Source organism: Patagioenas fasciata, chromosome 20 (assembly GCF_037038585.1).
Source record: "Patagioenas fasciata isolate bPatFas1 chromosome 20, bPatFas1.hap1, whole genome shotgun sequence".
NCBI classification, from domain to species: Eukaryota; Metazoa; Chordata; class Aves; order Columbiformes; family Columbidae; genus Patagioenas; species Patagioenas fasciata.
The window spans coordinates 2712997-2727824 of NC_092539.1; positions in this window are offsets into that span (position 1 = coordinate 2712997).

Below are 14828 nucleotides of genomic sequence, written 5' to 3' on the forward strand. Positions count from 1 at the left end.
TTGAAATGTCTGTGTGGTTCTTCATGTTGGCTCCTACGAAGAGAAGGTTGTCAACAACGAAGAGCCCAACTTGCCTCTGTTTGTATCAGACCCGCGAAGAAACGCGTGCGGTTTGCAGATCCTGATGCAGGAGCCGCTGGGCGTGTTGTCAGAACCCTCCAGTGCTCTTCCCCCAGGCCGCAGCGTTTGACGGGAGCTCAGCGTGCTCAGAAGTCCCCGGGTGTTTGTTCCTTTTGTCTCACATCTGTCGTTGCCGATAGCTCCACTTGGCTGAATAATCGAGCTATTAATAATTCTTACTTTATGTGAACTCTGCTCAGCTCCAGGTGCTGTTGCCTTGAGGGGATTTGTCTGACCAGAGCGCTGACGATGCTCCTCGTGCCGCCTCCTTTGCCGAGCTCTCCTGCCCTCTGAGAAGTGCATCAGCAGCCGGCGGTGATGCCTCCAGGCGTGAGCAGAGCCTGCCCAGAAGGGATCAGAGACCTTCCCTGCAAGGGTCATCCAGATCTTTGATGCAGATTGTGGTTAATGCAATTGTACAGAATACAGTGCAGTCACTGGTGGTTGTTCCTTGCTTTTGAAAAGAATTAATTCTTAGGAAGAAAACTGAAAAATGGCTTTTGAAGGGGAAGGGGAGCAGCTGGAGAGAGTCCAGCGCAGCCACCAAGATGCTGAAGGGAGTGGAGCATCTCCCGTGTGAGGAAAGGCTGAGGGAGCTGGGGCTCTGGAGCTGGACAAGAGGAGGAGACTGAGGGGGGACTCATTCATGGGGATCAAGATGGAAAGGGGGAGTGTCAGGAGGATGGAGCCAGGTTCTTCTCGGTGACAACCAGTGATAGGACAAGGGGCAATGGGTGCAAACTGGAACACGGGAGGTTCCACTTAAGGATGAGAAGCAACTTCTTCGTGGTGAGGGTGGCAGAGCCTGGCCCAGGCTGCCCAGGGAGGTTGTGGAGTCTCCTTCTGTGCAGACATTCAAACCCGCCTGGACACCTTCCTGTGGAACCTCAGCTGGGTGTTCCTGCTCCATGGGGGGATTGCACTGGATGAGCTTTCCAGGGCCCTTCAACCCCTGACATTCTGGGATTCTGTGAATGAGACCAAAGTGCAGTGGTGCTGAGGAGGCTGTGGCCACCAGCCAGGGGCTGGTCATGGCCATGGTCATCCCGGCCTTTGGCTCACGACCAGCACAGATACATGGTGGTGGTTTTCAAAAGGCTTCAGTACAAAGTGTGGACTTGTTCCCAGCCAGGGCTGCCGATCATCGGTGGTTTTCCAGAAGAATGACGGGTCCATCAGCCCAAACCCGGCGTTGTTGCTCTGGGCTGATCAGGAGAGCTCTCCCCTTCTGTTCAAACGGGTAATTAATAATTTCCAAGCTGTGTGTTGTAGCTGCATGTCCTGGCAGCCAGGCTGGCTCTGGAGCCGCTGGGCTCCTGGTCACACAGGTCGAAGGAGTCGCAGAGAACACAAACACGCGGGGCTCCGGGGCGGGCTGATGGGAGCCGCTGTGTTCGCTCTGTGCCCTGTTCCACAGGGAAACGGCATTTAGCTCAGATGTAGGAATGCAGAAGAGAAACCTTTGATGTGGGACTGAAAGCATCTTCTAAATAACTGACAGCTTTCCTCCCTGTGTTCTCTGTAGCTGAGCCCTGGACATTGAGACAATCCCTCTGCGCAGAGGAATGTAAAACAATTACAGTACAACTTTAAAAAGCAAAATATTTTTCCCGGCTTGCCTTGCTGCTGGCTGAGCTCTGCCCAGCAACACAGCACCTGTCGGTGGCTCAGCCCCATCCTGCACTTGCAGGTGCAATCCCAATGATCCTGCACGTGTGTGCAATTCAGCATTTGGAGGTCTGGAACAGCCCCAGCCCACAGAGACACCAGCCCTGTGCCGCGGGGTCAGTGCTGCATCACCCGTTGTGCTCCGGGCTCCACCCCGACAGTCCCGTTGCTGTTCTGCTGTCCATGGAGCAGGAGACGGGCGGTTTGGAGAGCCCGAGTCTGCCTGGCCGGGCCTGGGCCGCTGTCCTGCCCGTGGGACGGCACCCTGGGGCTGACCTGCTGCAGATGTCTCGGTGCAAGTCAAGAACTTAATTAGTTGCTTCATTAACGAGCTGTTCAGCTCTTAGCGACAGCCCAGTGGGGTTTGGGAAGAAGAAGCAGACACTGTTGCCCACGTAGCAGCTGGAAGCACCAGCCCCACACCTCCGGGGAGCTGGGATCTCATGCACGGCTCCTGCTGCAGGTTCTCGGGTTCCTGACCGGTGCGGAGCCGGTTGTGTCGGTGCAGCCCCCCGGGCTTCGCTCTGCGGGCAGGGACGGCCGGGCTGGGGCAGGACCGCGATGCTCCCTCCCTGCAGACGTCATTCTCACTGCATGTTGTTCCAAAATTAATCTCATCTTATTTACTCGTGCTCCCCTGACCTCCTCCAATGTGTGATTTTCCTTGCGGGCTGCCTGAGGACTGTGTTTAAGCTGTCAAGATGCGGGGGCTTTACTGCATCTCTGGGTTTAATTTACTGTTGCTGTGAGTAAGAGCCGGTGATAAAATCAGCAAATGAGAAATACAGCAAATATTTTCCCCTCCGCGAGGCCGGACGGCGCTGGGAGCCCTACCGAGATGTGGCCGTGGGACGTGAGGCTTTGCCGTGGGACAGTGGCTTCCCGGAGCAGGAGCCCTTGGGGTTATTAAGATGTTGTTTGGCTGATGAACGTGATTTTGTGATGTGGCTTTTGCTGGCACCAGGGCACAGACTCCCATTAATGGTCCCTTCCCAGCTGACAGCTGGTTCTGCTCTGGTGGGTTTGTGTCTGCGCTCCTTGTCCCCATCCCCTCTTGGGTCACAGGGGGTCTGAGCCTCTTTTTCCCAATGGCCTTAATTTGGAGTTTGGTATAAACGGTGCTGGCAGGACACCTGCACCCGCGTCCCGCGCCGGAGCTGCCATGGGAAACGGGGACGGGCGGCAGCTGCTGCAGGCGCTGGTGATGTCCATGCTGGGCCGGTCAGCACCGCCAAATGCCCTTCCCTTCCCTTCCCTTCCCTTCCCTTCCCTTCCCTTCCCTTCCCTTCCCTTCCCTTCCCTTCCCTTCCCTTCCCTTCCCTTCCCTTCCCTTCCCTTCCCTTCCCTTCCCTTCCCTTCCCTTCCCCTCCCTTCCCCTCCCTTCCCCTCCCCTAAATCAAGGCTTTGAGGGGAAACCGTGGCACTAGCAAAAGCAAAAAAGCATTTAGCATTAGAGCCACAGTGATGATGGAGTGGAGCATCTCCCGTGTGAGGAAAGGCTGAGGGAGCTGGGGCTCTGGAGCTGGAGAAGAGGAGACTGAGGGGGGACTCATTCCTGGGGATCAATATGGAAAGGGGCAGTGTCAGGAGGATGGAGCCAGGCTCTTCTGGGTGACAACCAGTGACAGGACAAGGGGCAATGGGTGCAAACTGGAACACAGGAGGTTCTGCTTAAATTTGAGAAGCAACTTCTTCCTGGTGAGGGTGTCAGAGCCTGGCCCAGGCTGCCCAGGGAGGCTGTGGAGTCTCCTTCTCTGCAGACATTCAAACCCGCCTGGACACCTTCCTGTGGAACCTCAGCTGGGTGTTCCTGCTCCATGGGGGGATTGCACTGGGTGAGCTTTCCAGGTCCCTTCCAACCCCTCACATTCTGGGATTCTGTGTTAATATTAATCCTGGGTTTAGAAGTGAATATACCACAAAGCTATTGAACTGTGTGTCGGGGTTGTTCCTGCAGACGCCGTGCACGCTGCAGGACCGGCCCTGAGCAGCATCCTGAGCACTGGGAACACACCCGGGGCCTGAGCGTTAGTGCAAATGTGGCGTTTACACAGGTAACTGGCAGCGCCGCTGCCTCTGCTCTCTGCCGTGCCCAACACCAGCAGGGATGGCTCTTAATTAATCCTTGTTGCGTTGGGGGGTATGGACAGGAATGAGCTTCCCGTGATGAAGCAGCCGGTCCCCCAGCTCTGGACATGCAGAGGTTTATCTGCAAGGAGTGATGTTTTGGTCCAGACCTGTGCAGTGCTGAGCGCCCGGCTGGCCCGGGACAGCCCCGGCACCGGGCGGGAGTTGGTATCCAGAAGGTACAAACGCTAACGATGCTGCTGCAAATACTCATTTTTGGAACGCCTGTGGTTGGCAGGGTTAGCGATGCCGTCCTCGCAGGGATGAGCACAGCTCTACGTTCTAGCAGTCATGCGGTGTGTGATTTGGGATCAGAAAGAACACTGAATGCACATTAATTTTTAACGTACCGTAAATGACACATTTTTTCCTCGAAGAAGGCGCATTGGATGTGATGGACAGCCCCGGGGGAATATGTCGAGTACGGCTGGTGCCTTGCTCGAGCCGCCCTGACCTGGGCAGGATGGGGTGAGCTCCGCGCTGTGCCTGAGCACATTGCTGCTGCTTGGGCCACCACGGGGGGTCACAGGTGTCCCCAGATGCCCCATTAGCCCCAGCACTGGCTGTGGTGGTCACAGGTGTCCCCAGATACCCCGTGTGCCCTAGAACAGGTTGTGGTGGTCACAGGTGTCCCCAGATGCCCCGTGTGCCCCAGCACAGGCTGTGGTGGTCACAGGTGTCCCCAGATGCCCTGTTTGCCCCAGTATTGGCTGCAGGTCTCTCTGCACATGCTCAGGCACAGGGGCTGCTTTTCAGCACTGCTTGTGCCTGGGGCTGCACTTGCAACCAATGTAATTCTTTCACTCCATCTCAGGTGCGTGTGCATCCATGTTTTTACCGCTGACTTGCAAACCCCTTTCTCCTCACCGTGGTTGGTGGCTGCCCCGAGGCAGAGGCACGCGGTGCCAGTTTTCAGGCGGTCGCTGCCATTGCCAGAAGGGTTGTTTTGAGTGAGAATTCCCCTGCCTGAGCAGCGCGTTGGCTCTTGCGCAGGTGGATGTGATGGGGAAGGACGTGTGTGCCGGCTCTGTTGTCCTTGGCTTCATCATGAGTCCCATCTTGGGTTTTCCCCTCTCCCGCTGGTGTGGGTCTGCTCCCCCAGTGTGTGACCGGGCTCTTGCTGCTGTCCCGCTCCTCAGTTCGGTGCTGAGTTTGCTGGAAGGGGCTGGCGGGTGAGTTCGCTCCCCGCTGCGGAGCTGGGGGTGCCAGCCCGGCTGGGGACGTCCCTGGAACTGCTGCCCGGTGGCTCAGCCACAGCTCTGAGTCACCCGGTGTCTGTGAAACCCCCCCCTCCGCTTGCTTCCTCGCTGGAAATAGAAAGCTTTTAAAGCAGCAAAGATCGGACAAGCTTTTAGAGCGGGACTGGCGGAGTGGTCACCCCTGGGATTTCAGGGGTAATGGGGTGGGAAAGAGCTGGCGAGGAGCAGGTTTTGCTGGCTCGGGGTCAGTGCCTGGGCTGCTGCCGCTTCCACAGCTCCTGCTGGGACACGTACCTGGTGGAGACGGAGATTTTGGCCACTGGAAGCAGAGGGGAGAGCTGAGCCTTGCAGAGTTTGTTGGGGTGAGCCTGCGTCTTTCTGGGGCTCCTCTTCTGTGAGCGATGAACCGCCCAGTGCCCCCCAAGCGTCAGGAAAGGGATTTCCTAAGTACCCAAGAGCTGCCACATTCATGGAGCTGGTGGAGCACTGTGGCCATTTCTCAGTGTGAAACACATGGCAGGAGAAGCAGCTTCCACTCCTGTTCCTCCCAGTGAAACCGCTGCCCTGGGAGCTGCTGATCTTGCATGAGGCAAGAATAAAGCAGAAGCGCAGAGCCCCAAGAAAAGGCTGTCACGTCCCGCAGAGCGGCGCCCACCCAGGGACACGCACGTGTCCCCAGCCCTGGCTCCCGCGGGACCCTCCTCCTCTCCCCAGATCTCCTGGGTGCGCTGTGCTGATCCGCAGGGAGGCAAAGCCCCGTGAGGCAGGGCCACCGGTGTCCTCCCCCGCCAGCCGAGCGGGGACCCAGCGGGGCCAGAGCTTCACGTTGCCAAACTGGGTCACGCCGTGAACTCGAGCGACGGAGCTAAAAATACCGGCAGAGCCGAGCGCTTCCCCGGCAGCTGTGAAGGGCTGTGGACTCACTTTGCTGTGAGATGCCCTGATTCTGGTACCATCCAGGAGGGTCACCAGGGCCCTGGGGCTGCTGGGGATGTGGGTGATTTAGGAGCAGGTGATGGAAAAGCATCTTTGGGGCTGCAGGTCCAGAATCTGCCCCAAAAAAATGCCACTTTGCTGATGGTGTAAATACATCATTGAGAGGTAACTTGCAGCTGGGCTCCTGCTCCTTGCACAGCCCCTCCTGCAAGCCTTGGATGTCCCCTCTGCCTCCCCAGCTGCCCCTTCTTATCAATGTGTCAACAATTAGTGGCAGAAAATAATGGGGGGTGGGGAATGTAACCCAAGCCTGATGCAAGAACTCAGCAAAGCCAATTGTTTCTCCCTTGGGGAAGAGAGTCCTTTCGTTTTTTGGAGGGTGCCAAGAGCTGGGGGACAACCTCAACCTCCCCTGTTGCAACCTCAGGCCATTTCCCATCCTCTGTTTCCCATTCCTGCACCTGGGGCCAGCGCTGTGTTGCTGTAAAAGCCGCCTCTGACTTACTTTGCCTTGATGATACCCAGATTTTTCGCATCCCATCTCTTTCGGATGAAATATTTCCCTCGCTCCTGTTTGAACGCTTTCCTATTTTAACACTGCCAAGTGAAAATGGGTTTGTGCATAGAAAAGATCCCGGTTGCTCTGTATAACTTCTCTGTCATAATTATTCATTGCCAGTCCTCCTGCTTCCAGCAGCTGGATAATTCATCAGCTGTGTTTTGTGCTCATTTCTCAATCAATGATGAAAACATTGATTAGTGTCAGGCTGGGACCAGCTCCTGCAGAATCCCTCTAAATCATCCCTGTTCGCTGATGGCTCCTTGTTTTGGAGATGGGTTTTCAGCTCTCCATCCATTCAATAGGGGCTTTATTGAGATTGTATAGTACTAAATTTGTAATTAGGGTGTCATATGATATTAAGCCAAACACGCTGCCAAAAGCTAAGCAAATAATGGCTACATGGTAACCTTTATCTACAAACCCGTAATTTTCTCAAAGGGTGAAATGAGGCTCATTTGACAAGACATTTTCCATTACCCCACACTGATGGGTGTATTTTTAATCCTTGAATTCTATATTAATTGAATCCCACGTGTCCTCTCCATTTTTCAACCAGAATGTCGCGCACCCAAGGTTGCTCCTGACCATCATCTCTAAGTCTATGAAACGAACCTGCAACATCATTAACGCTCCTTTTGGTTCTAATATATTTAGTGAACAACTTCTCACTGGTTGTGGCTTTGCCAGACATTGATTTTCCTCTGGTTGTTCACCCTCCTCTATCAATATCTCTGCTTTTAGTTGGTCGTGGCGATTGCCGCATGTTGATCAGTGCATATTCCTTTCTTCCTCTTCATAGATATTGTAATTTTGCTTTCAATTGCTGTTTTCAGGCCACTGACTTAGAGGGTGGAATTTCAGACAAAGTTATATTTTCTTGACTGCAATATTCGCTCTTTTGCTCTGCTCAAAGAACCGCTGCTCTAGACGTGGTTGGGGTTTATTCCCCTCTTCAATTTTTCTCGTACTTGTCCCCACCTCCGTGAAGTTTGCGAAGCTGCTGGTTCCACGAGTGATGAGGAGAACAAGCCATACGAGTGTATGGGACTCTATGGTTCCGTGCTCTATAACACGCTGTCGAAGCCAAAGCACCTCTGCTCTCCCTGGGAGCCTGTTCCACCGCTTCCCTGTCTTTAAACAGGTTTTCTTCACATCTAACCTGAATTTCCCCACCACCGTTTAACCCCTTTGCTTCTTGTCCTGTCCTGCCTTCAGCCTCGTAATAACTGGAGCGTGTGGCTGTGGCTCCCCCAGGTCTGTAATTTTCTGGGGTGAATCAGTCTCACTTTCAGCCTTTGCTCACAGGCTGCACTTTTGCACCATCCAACCCCTCCTGGTGCTCCCTCTGAGCCCTCCGCCCAGCCCAAATCTCCCCAAAATGCCCCAGCCAGAGCTCAGCCCGGTCCTCAGCTGCCGTACCAGACTGCGCACCCGGTGCACAACAGCACATTTCCGTGCTGTTTCTCACGCTGTGACATTCGCCCACCCCGCACAAGCACAACACTTCTGGCTCCGGTTCAGCTGAAGATTTGCAGCAGCATGCAGGTCCTTTCCTGCGGAACCGTGACAGATTCAGCTGCCGCCCATCCCAAGCTCCCCGCCGAACCTCACTCAGCGCCAATCTGAATTCACAGCTTGGAAACGTCACGGGCAGGGACAGCAGAGCAGGTGACCCATCCTACCTCAGGCCATTCCTTTCCCGTGCCCTGGGCTACTTTATTTGCAGCTGTGAAATTTGTCCTTGCCAGCAGGTTCTAAGCTAGAGGCTCTTTACTGCCTGCACCTTTGCATGATGCCCCAGCTGAAGTAGATGGCATTCCTTTTTCTACACCCTCACCATGGCCCAGAGCTGCTGACAGCTGTAAATGTGTGTGCAGCCCCGCGTGAGCCTCTTCTCGGTGCCCACATTTGCTCCTTGTCGTTAGCACAGACTCAGGTATGTAGCTGAGTCCGGGGAGAGGAGCTGTGGAAAGCCCTGCGGTACCCACAACACAGCAGAGCCCGGCGCCCCGCTCTTCCTCGCCGCCCTTTCAGCTCCGACCACCGCAAAGAGTTTCCCTCTGCCCATCACGAGGGAAAGGCCCAGTGCTCCCCTGCTCAGCCTCCAGCCCAGCTTTGACTCATCCTCCCTGTACTTTTCTACCCGTTTTGCTCCTTGGCCTCGCCCAGCACAGGATCAGTCCCCGCACGCCACAGTCGCTCCCTTGCGATGGGGAGAAGAGCGGTGTTGGAGGGAGCTGGCCCTGCCATGCCCGGGGCTGAACGGAGCGTTCCCAGCTCTGCCTGAGCCCTTTTGCCAACAGTGCTGGTAAATGTGTGAGAGAGCTGGAAACGGCTTCATTTCTGTGCCCGACACCTTTAGATGAGGCAGGGGTTGGACGTGGTGTGGGGCAGGGCTGGAGGTGTTTGTAGGGACGTGGTCACACAACTCTCCTCCAGCAGCAACGCTCTCTATTCCACCTTAAACATAAGAGCCACTTCAACTTTTCTTCTGCTGCGTGGTACCAATGTCAGGACAAAGTCAGACTGGTATTTTGCCAAACAATGAAATACTGAGATGTGGATGGAGCAAAAACTGAGTAATCACTGAATCATTGAGCAATCAATTACCATCAGATCGGTTCCTGGAGCTGTTCGGGAATCCCGACCTTGAGGAACCTCCCTTGTAGGGCAAAATCCTGCAGCTCCACAGTTCCACGGCTGCTGCTGGGGACCCTGGGAGTAAAACCTGTCTCTGGTAGGTGCAAAATCAGTTTTCCTTCACCAAGAGGGTGTAGGAACACATCACCATGGGGAGGGGGATCATGGCCCAGCAAGTGTCACAACCTGCCCAAGCAAAGTTGTCCTAGTGTTGGTGACAGTGTGGTCCGAGCAGGCAGCAGGACAGGAGCCCTCAGGGACACTTCACACCAGCACTTCCACATTTCCGTGGAGAAGTTAAGCAATCTTTTCCCTGTATGAAATATCCACGTTGTTTCCTTTATTATATCACTTGGTTTTATTTACTGTAGCTTATTCTGGGGGACTGGCTTAGGTCAATTTGATGCCACTACTTTAGCCAAGAGGAGTAAAATGATGTCACCGTCCTGCTCAAATCCTCCCTCCTGCCATAACCAGCTCATGTGACTGTCAGGGCTCTTTTGCTCTTCAACGTGCTGTATAATTTTAAGAAACGGATGGCTCTACGTGGTTGGTGGGGTTGGATATGCTCCTGTCCTCTCTTACATGTCTGCACGGTATTATTATGATCGTTATTATTACTGTTATTGCTTTATGAATCGGTGTGTATGCACATTAACAAGGGTATGCACGGGACAGAGTCTGCCTGGCTCCAATCGACCTGGCACGAGGCACAGCTTGCATTTAGAAAATGATCTGAGCCTTCTGGGGCCACGTTTTGAGGCAGGTTTGCCCAATAATTCATGTTTCGAGCCCTCAGTCTTGACCAGGCTTTGCAATACAAATCTAATAACAGGCATGGCTGGGTGGTGAGACCCCTTTGCACGTGAGCTTGTGTCACCTGGTTGTTGTAATGCCAGCGAGACCTGGATGGAGCAGCCTTGGGAAGGCAGCTCAAGGTTTCAGCAGGCAGAGTAACAGCTAATTGAGCGTATTTCAATCAGAAGGAAAGCAAACTGCACAGAGTGGAAGAAAATTGCATCTTAGAGTAATCTGAATGTGGGTAGATAATTAGGCCCATATTTCATGGGAACATTTGCTGGGCAACATAATGAAAAGGCCAGCAACATCATTTTCTTTAAGGAGCGTGGTGCCTCCCACAAGGGCCGCGCGGGTGCTGCAGAGCAGGGGAAGGGTTGCCCAGGCAGGGGGGCTGGTGCACGACGGTGCGAAGGTGAAACTTGTCCTCCCCACTTCTAAAAGCTGCTAAGCTCAGCCCTAGCTAAGCAGATCTCTCTTCCAGATCTCAAGTTTGGAGCCGGGCTTGTCCTGCCAGGGACGCTGCTGCCTTGTGCAGCAGCAGACAGAGAATATAAAGTATTTGGCTTCTTCATAATGCTGGCAAAATGAGATTTGGGAAACGCAGTGACTTAGGAGGGTGGAGGAGAGGCTTCAATCTTTGAGTACAGGTAACCCCGTGATCAGGGTCTAGGGGGTTTGTTTGAATTCCCCTCCGACCAACGCTGCACCCATTAGCACATCGGGGCTGGTACGTCATGTAACAGAAAGCGAGGCTGCGAGGCTGTATCCATCTCTGATAATTTCTGATTAGGCCTTTTACTAAAAATAGCTGGGGCTGAGCTGGCCTAACATTGGGTCTGAGTGCTCCAGTCCCCGCTGGTTCAGGAGAGCTGTTCACCCGGTGACCAGGACTATCTTTGGGACCACATTTGAACAAGCTCTTATTTTCTGATGTCAAATGCTTGGCCATTTAAGAACAGCTCTGTCCAAATGAATCTGCTCAAAGCAAAGCCATAATTCTTGGCTAACTCCAACTTGTTAGCTATTGATATTGCTTCTGTGATATATTGCCTAATTTTAATTATGCCAGTGTTAGGGAACTTATTTTCTTACAGTGCCTCATTAGAGTGAAGTTTCCAATCGATTAATTCAACAGTAACATCTTGAAGTGACTAAATTGGCCAAGCAGGAAGGTGGGTAGATGATGTTTGAGTGACCTCGTGGTACCTGGGGGACCTTGAGCTTCCCAGTGCAGTTGGCCATAAGTGTTGTCTTCAAGCTCTTTCCAAACAGTGTTACGCAGGTTAAACCCAACAGCTCCCCCACCGCCTTGGATTTATAATGTCACCATCTCTCAGGGATGTAGTGACTTGTCAGAAGGGATTAATTAGGACACTGTGTTTATGGATGGTGGGCATGTCAGTTTGTCTTCTTTTCAGCCCGGTGCTTTGTCCTCCGTCACCACCGCGCTCGGGCTGCTTGTCTTGTGCAGATCGACAGGAGCAGAGGGCAGGGGGCTAAAACCACGCATACCTGAGCCAGTCCTCTCGTACCACTTCTGCAGCCTCAGCACATGATGCTCAGTGACGCACAGCCCTGGGAAGTGTCCCCAGGGAGGGTCCCACACCTCCCTCGGCACTGCTGACCTGTTATTCTGCCCTTCTCGGTAACTAAAGAACCAGCTGTGTTATCCGCAGAGCCCACAGATGATCGTTTTTCTCCTGTGTGCCTGTCCTTGTTATTATCTGCTCTGGATGGCCCGAGCCATTTTATTACCTAGTTACTATCATGAGGTCCTTGTATAATTCTTTACTGCATCTCATGTATTTATGACCCTGGTACCTCAGCATCATCAGCGAGCTTTGTCACCTCTTCTTTTCAATTCCTTTTCAGGATTCTTTCTGAATACTCTGAAGTGAGCAGACACAAACTTCAGGACCCTGCCTATTGATAGTTACTCTTCAAACATCCTTTAACCACTTATTTATCTATTTCAAGCCTTTTCTGCTAATCCCACAGTAGCTGCGTTTCTGTAAGAAACTCCCTCAGCAGATCTTTTGGAAACCCAGGCAAGCTGTAGCACATGGTTATCGGTTCCTCTAAAGAACTGTAACGGATTCATGAAGCATTCTTTTATCCAAGGAAAGCCACCTTTATTTTGTTCCCAGTATTTTGGATGTATCCAAGTATGCACTCATCATGTTCTTTCTTACAATTTCTATCAGTTTGCCCAGGAGGGACCTCAGACTTCATGGTCTCTAATAACCCCAAACCCTTCTCACTTCTCACCCTGAAGCTCTCAGACACTGAGGCACAGTGATTACATATTACAATTAAGTAATTAAACTGTTTCATCTCTGAGTTCCTGAGCACTTAAGTGAACCATCTCAGTTTGGTGAATTTGCAGTCTTTGGTTTGGCTATTTGTTCTTCAACTACTTCTGCTGACACTTGACTATGAGCCAAATCCAACGCCGTGTCCATATAGAGATGACTTTTGGCACAGGACCCTCTCCGAGCTTTTCCTCACTGACTGCGGATGCAAAATGTTCATTGTTTTTCTGTTCTGACCTTATCTCCTACGAATGCTCCTCTTGCACTGCGGCCAACTTCTGACTCTCCAGACTCCAACAGGCTTCCCGTGCTTGGTGTGTTTGAAGAAGTATTTATTACTGTTTGCCTTTGCCTTTTGCAGGTTGTTCCTGTGACTGGCTTTGCCTTGCCTTATTTATCTTTTTTGCATGTATATTGTCAGGATATACATAGCTTTTTGTTTGTTTGTTTTGATAAAATTGGCTTTTCTAAACATAAAAAGACTGGATCTTTAAAATCTGAGAATCATCGGGCCATCTCAGCCTGCTCTAAGACCTAGACTTACCCAGGTCTGAAGCTCTGGGTTTCCCAGAGGCAGAGACGCGCTGTTTGGTTTGACAGGATGCTGAGATACCAGATCTTTCAAGTGTCGTGCATTTTTATGGACAAAAATCATCACTGGCCAGGATGAATTTTGCCTGGGTTGTGTATCGGGATATTGCACCTTCACTGCTGGAAGGAGGGGAACGTTTCTCTGCCCAGCCATGATTATTTTGGAAGCTGTTTTGGGGTGAGCTCAGCAGGGAGAGCCCCATGAGTGCAGGTTTGGGGCTGGGGCGGAGGGACCGCGATGCTCCTGCCTCCTCGGCCCCTTTGCCTACGTGCGTTGTCTGGAAGGCCCGTTGCCATGGAGAAGCGATGGGGAACAGTCTGCCTGGCTCGCCTGACTTTTTTCCGAGCACGAAGCAAAGGCGTCTCTCCAGCTGCACTGAGCTGCAGGCCGCTGCCTCCTCTTCTGCGCCACGCTGGGGAAACCCAGACCCCCAGATATCTCTGAGAAACCCAAAGGCAGGGAAAAAAACCCTAAATGAAGGTGGGGAAGGAGCAGAGAGCAAGAGGGGAAACTGCAGGGTGATGGATCAGCGCGATGGAGCAATGGAGCCAGGCGCTTCTCAAGGACACACAGACCAAGAGGTGACTGTTGCAACAAGGGAAATTCCCATTAGATAGAGAGAAAAAATCTCTCCCTGTGGGAGTGATGGAGCTCTGGGACATGGACCAAAGTGGTGGTGGCATCTCCATCCTCTTCAAAAGCCAACTGGCCAAGCCCTGAGCAGCCAATGTGCCTTTGGAGCCTCCCCAGCCTTGAAGAGCGAGACCTTGCTGGGGAATGGACAACGGAGAGTTTGCAAGGGCTCCAAGAGGCACAAGTGTGACAGACAGTGGTCTGAAAACAGGGTGAAGGTGGAGGCATCCCCGCTTTTTAATTTTGAGAACTGACAATACTGGACACTGCTTCACCGAGACTCTAACTGCTTGCACGGCGCAAATTCTCCACAGTTCCTTTTAAGGTGCTCCCTGAGAACAGATGGATTTTCTCTCATTTTCTGTTGTAGAAAGTCTGGTGACATGACTGTGCAACAAAACACAGGGTGAGGGCGGGGGGATAGTCATGAGTTGAAGTTTAATGGGAGTCATCTCCTGTGGGAAGGAATTTAATGCGCTGACGCTGGGTTTTGTTTTGTACCTGGAGAATGTCACTGTGAGCAACCTTGGGGTGTTTCCAGGTAGATCTGCTGGGGGTTACGTCGGGGAGAGCATCAATCTTTCTGTTAGTTTTGGGGGGTTTTTTGTTTGCATTTTTAAAGGATAGCACTTGCTACAATTGACGAAATATTTAAGCATAGACATAAAGAGCATTTTCCCCCTCTAATTATGGGAGATCAAAAAGCTCAGGCTGACCTTATTTTTAAAGTATTCTCATGGATTTCTCTTTTCGCCCTTCTTTTGACTGTGCACCTTCAGATCTCTGTGCACCTTCAGATCTCTGTGCCTCTGTGTTCCTAGTGGCACAAAGCAAGACCCAGCATCGAATTAGACCAGCACGCATCAGCTCTCCCACTCCTGCTTCCAGCACACAGGACTGACACGTACCTGCCCTAAAATCCGTTTGCCGATCTTAGCACACGGGTTAGAGACCGTAACGTTTAAAGAAGTCTCAAGGAACAACTCTCGTTTCCAAGAGCCGCTCTGCGGGGCGAGCGGGACGCTGAGGCAGCTCGGTGGGTGGCAGTGATGGAGCAGCCAACGTCACTTAGCATCTCGCCTTCGGTCAGCTGGGCTGAGCTAAAAAGCAGGGTGATGTCTCTTTTTTTGCACACACGGCACTTTTTTCTGCTTACAGCTTGGGTCTTAGCGAAGACACATTTCTGAAAGTTTGTTATCCACTGTGAATTCCCCAGTCTCTGATAAAATTCCAGCTGA